The sequence below is a fragment of the Myotis myotis genome, unplaced genomic scaffold (assembly GCF_014108235.1).
Source record: "Myotis myotis isolate mMyoMyo1 unplaced genomic scaffold, mMyoMyo1.p scaffold_m19_p_4, whole genome shotgun sequence".
Classification (NCBI taxonomy): Eukaryota; Metazoa; Chordata; class Mammalia; order Chiroptera; family Vespertilionidae; genus Myotis; species Myotis myotis.
In genome coordinates this window covers 64,653,359-64,658,855 of record NW_023416346.1, presented here as the reverse complement: position 1 = coordinate 64,658,855, position 5,497 = coordinate 64,653,359, and the positions used below count along the sequence as shown (strand labels likewise).

Genomic DNA, 5,497 nt, shown 5'->3' with positions numbered 1-5,497 from the left:
AACTCTTCTTTGTGTATTCACTATTTCCGTCTATCATTCATAGTTTTCTAAGACATGGTTCTGGCTCACATCTTGTGCTAGTAAGTCAGTAACACGTGAGAAGTAGATGATAGCCCCTGGTTACACAGAAGTTAGAAGGTTCTTTAGAAAGTATAAGAGGTGTGATGGGGAAATAAACTGTCACTTCTACTGTGATTCCACCCAGGAGCTATGGGATTATGTTGGAAAAAAAGAACTATGGACCTAGCTAGCTGATTTGGCTCAGTGAATAGAGTATTTGCCCGTGGACTGCAGGTTTGATTCTGGTTAAGGGAAGGTACTTCGGTTGCAGGCTCAATATCTGGCCCTGCTCTGGGTGTGTGCAGGAGGCAACCAATCAATGTGTCTCTCTCACATCGATATTTCTCTCTGTCTTTTCCTCTCTCTTCCACTCTCTCTAAAAATCAATGGAAAAAAATATCCTCAGGTGAGGATTAACAACAACAAAAAAAGAACTATGAAACCTGAGAGGAGAGCTAGAGAATAAAGAATTGTCAGTGCGTGTGCAAAATTGTGTAAAAAACACTAGAGAAAAATAAATACTGGGTCACTCTGAAGTTACATATTTTATGGTGGAGGGGAGGCTCTAATGGAGTGTGTGTAAATATTCCCACAGGAACAGGAGGTTTCCTTTTTAAATGTCATATTTACCAAAACAATGTTTTAGCTACTGTATTATCTGCCAGCTGCTATATGAGTGGCTAAGGTTGCCACAGAATGGGTGGCTTAACTGTCTCACAGTTCTGGAGGGTAGAAGTCTGAGATCAAAGTAGCAGGGTTGGTTGGTTTCTTCTCAAGCTTCTCTTCTCAGCTTGCAGATGGCCGTCTTCTCTCTGTATCTTCACATGGTCTTCTGTGTGTCCCTGTCCTAGTTTCTTTTTGTAAGAGCAGGGATCATTGGATCAGGGCCTACACTAATGACCTCATTTTAACTAAATTATCTCTTTAATGGCCCTATCTTCAAATAGTCACATTCTGAGATGCTGTGGGTTAGGGTTTCAATATATAAATTTTGTGGGGATACAATTCAGAGCATAACAGTTATTATTTAGGGCTGTGGATACATTAATCCAAAGAAAGTCCCTGTAAATATATATCATCTAATATAAATTTAAAAGTTGAATTTTGCCAAAATCTACTTGACTGTGAGTTCCCTTTCTAAAGGTCTGATCTGTCTGGGGAATCAACATTTATTTCCAAATATTTACTAATACTCTGTTCCAAGCGCTAGTATAGGGCCTGAAAGACAAAGGAAACACATTTCTTATCCTGAGGAGTTTGCAGTTTGGAGGAGGGGAAACAATATAAACAAGTACAATAAAATGTGCTAACATTATTACAGAGGAAATGAAATGTTGAAGGAGCAAATTCAGCCAGACCCATGGTGACCCAACCAAGATAAAGGAATATATTAAGCCCTAGAATATTGCCTAATTAATAAAACTGCAAAAAGTATTAGAGTTTATTATTTTTGACTTAATTTATTCATCTATTTAGATTTTTTTTTGCCTAAAGTCTTAAAACCCATTTCACATATAATTAAAAAAAACTTTATAAAATGCTGCTTATAGGAAAAAGTCAGCAGAAATGTTATTTTTTTGTCATGATATGATGCCCATGACCTTGCAGAGTGTGTTATGCAAATTAAAAATCTGTCTTGATAGGATACTGTAAGATAAGCCATCATTGAACACAAGGCTATATATAAGAACTCTGAAACCCAAGGACAGTTAAAAAAATCAAACTATACATGTATTGTTTGCCAAGAACTAGAACAATCCCTAATGATATATAAGAACCAGGGTACCAAAGTAGTGAGATAACCAAACTCATTATTAAGTACTGTATCACTTAGCAGATATATATCTTATAAAAGTTATCCTGAAATTATGATACACTTCAAGGTGCATTCTAAATTATTCTTCATAAGATCACCATTTTTCTGATAATCAATGATAAATTGATCACAAATATCTATATACAGCAGTAATCTTCATTACAGTTCTCTTTCGTCCTTCAAAGATGTCATTAGGAGTGAAAAAAAAGAAAGTTTTAGGTCAGCAAATATCACGAAGAAAAAGTCAGAGAATACTCTTTGGAATTGCATATTTAAAATGGTACTCTAATATGGGTATAACACAAAACAAGAAATATGGCATGACAAATGCTAACAACTTAAGGACAAACTTGTCAAGGTTTGATAAACCCATTCCATAAATAAACCAATTTTTACTTCCTATTGATTTTTTCTTCCAAGGCTTTCCCGAAATGAAATACATGGATATGTGATTTAGCTTTGAAATATGTAAAATGGGAAAGTTGAATTAAATTTTATGGCCATTGTAAATGAAGAATCTAATATTTTGCCTTATGTACAAGTTAACAAGTTAGCCAGTCACAATGTCATAGATGGTGGCAAAAGACACAAGACTGCAGGGTCATAGACAAAATACAGTTTATTAATATCATCAGGAGCAGTTACTAGAGTGTTAGCATTTGTACCAGTTGCCTGAGCCCCAGTTCCCACAGGGTGATGCAAGGAGGCCTAGAAGACCTGCCTGTGCAGTAGGGAGCATTGTAAAAGAGGAATTCTGAATTTATTATTTATAATGGGCAGTAATCTCTGGAAGGAAACACTATCTCTGCTTTCCATAGCTCTTCATTATACAAAAAGTCTTTTTATAAGTTGAGATATAATTCACATGCCATAACCTTTTTAAAGTATACAATTCAGTGTTTATGAGTATATTTACACAATTGTGCAACCATCACCACTCTATAATTCCAGAATGTTTCCATCATCTGAAAGATAAACCTCATATCAATAAAAATAAAGTTAAAAAATAATACCAGTACTGAAAAGATAACAATACATACATACATACATACATACATACATACATACACCTCATACCCACTACTCTCCATCCTCCTTCCCCCAAGCCCCTGGGAATCACTAATCTCCTTTTATCTCTGTATTTGTTTATTCTGGACACTTCATGTAAATGGAATCATATATGTGACTTTTTTTTAAGGTTTGTAACTATTTTATTACAAGTATACATTTAACACAATGAAATGAACACTGATATATGGAAGCCTAGTTAATAGTAGCATAACAATATGCATCTTTGATGATTACATTATTTTAAACATCAAACTACACTTAAAAATTAATGCCTATGAAATTCTAGGTAATAATATTATTGAGAAATACAATATATAAATTGAAAATATGAATACTTAAAATTTGTTGTTAATCCTCACCTGAGGATATTATTCCATTGGTTTTTAGGGAGAGTGTGAGAGAGAGGGAAAGACAGAGAGAAACATCGATGCGAGAGAAACACATCCATTGGTTGCCTTCTGCAGGAGCCTGGACCAGGGCCCAGGCAGGGGAGGAGCCTGCAACCATGGTACATGCTCTTGACCAGGATCAAACACGGGACCCTTCCGTCCGCAGGCGGGACCCTTCTATCCACTGAGCCAAACTGGCCAGGGCCAATTACTTAAAATTGAAAGTGGAAGTGAACTCAGGTGGACAGAGTCAGAGTTCAACATAATCTGAAAGGGGGGCAGGTGGGAAAAAGCTCTGATCCAAAAAAATCTTTCAGGTTAACAGAAGAAAATATGAAGCATAGCTTATCTTCCAGGATGACGGGCAATTTGCGTCTGCAGGCAAGCCGGGTCCCAGTGTCCTCAGGTCCTGCAGTGGAATTACATCACTGAGCAAGAAGACTTTCCTGGGGAAGCAGCCCCATCAATGTTTTTCTGCCTCCAAAATTATCCTTCAGAAAACATCAACAGCAGTTTGATTCTCTTTAGCAGAAGATTCCAAAAAAGCTGCCTTTTAAGATTCTGCTAACGCCATCCCTTCTTCGTAACTGATCACCTTTTCCATTAGTAGGTCTTTCTTATTCTCAACCAGCACAACAGGTATTTGCACTTTCCCCACCATGTCCAACAATTTGCCATGGATAACTTTAATCACCTCAAAACTTTTGATCGATGCAACAGAATACACAAGAATATAACATTAATATCTATGGAGTACGTCTGAGGAAAAATGGGATATTCATCTTGCCCAGCTATCTCTACAAGTTGGAGATCATATTCTTGTCCATTTACTGTGATCAATTTTGTTAAAGTGTTCTTTATGGTTGGATGGTAGGAGTCAACAAATTGGCCTTCAACAAACTGAGCTGTCAATGAGGATTTCCCCACAGACCAGTAGCCCAGGATAGTGATGTTGGACTCCGGCATGTTGGCAGCCTCCTCAGCCCCAGGCCAACCACATCCACCTGTAGAGGCGGCTCCTGTGCTGTGATCCACAATGGCCACACCAGGGAAGACTGTGACTTTCCTTTGACAGGCTTCTTTCACTTAGCATAGTGTTTTTAAGGTTCATCCATGTGGTAACATGAATGAGTTGTTCATTTATTTTGGCTGAATAATATCCATTATCCAATGTGTGTGGATATAACACATTTTGTTTATCCATTCATAATTTGATGAACATTTGGGTTATTTTAATCTTTTGACTATTCTATATAATAAAAGGCTAATATGCAAATTGACCGAACAGGCAGAACAACTGGTTGCTATGACGTGCACTGACCACCAGGGGGAAGATGCTCAATGCAGAAGCTGCCCCCTGGTTGTCAGTGGGCTCCTACAGGGGGAGCGCTGCTCAGCCAGAAGCCAGGCTCATGGCTGGCCAATGCAGGGGTGGTGGCAGGAGCCTCTCCTGCCTCCACGCCAGCGCTAAGGATGCCCAACTGCCTACTGCGGGGAGCAGGCCTAAGCCATCAGTCAGACATCCCCTGAGGGCTCCTAGACTGTGAGAGGGCACAGGCTGGGCTGAGGGACACTGCCCCCCCAAGTGCATGAATTCTGTGCACCAGTTCTCTAGTTAAGAATAATGGTGGCATGAATACTTGCATAAAAGGTTTCGTGGGGGCATATGTTTTCTGTTCTCTTGTGTATATAAGAGTGAAATTGCCAAAAAAAAAAAAAAAAGTGAAATTGCTGAGTCATATGGAAACTCTATGTTTAAGTTTTTGAAAAACTGTCAAACTGTTTTGTAAAGCATCTGCACCAGTTTACATTCTTACCAGCTCTGTATGAGAATTCCAATTTCTCCACATCCTTGCCAACATTTGTTATTTCCTGTTTTCTCAATTATAGCCATCATAGTGAGTGTAAAATAATATCTCATTGTGGTTTTGATTTGTATTTCCTTAATGGCTAATGATACTGAGCATCTTTTCATGTTCTTATTGCCCATTTCCATATCTTCTTTTGAGAAATGTTTATTAAAATCCTTCATCCCTTTTTTTTTTTACATTGGATTGTTTGTCTTTTTATTGTTGAGTTCTAAGAGCTCTTTATATATTCTAAAGAATAATCCCTTATCAGATATATGATTTGCAAATCTTTTCTGTTGGTTATCTTTTCA

At 37.7% G+C, this 5,497-nt stretch overlaps 1 pseudogene; it reads right to left on the bottom strand.

Moving 5' to 3' along the window:
• Positions 1 to 3,756: 3,756 nt before the first annotated feature.
• On the bottom strand, positions 3,757 to 4,302 carry LOC118653314 (annotated as a pseudogene).
• Positions 4,303 to 5,497: the final 1,195 nt, after the last annotated feature.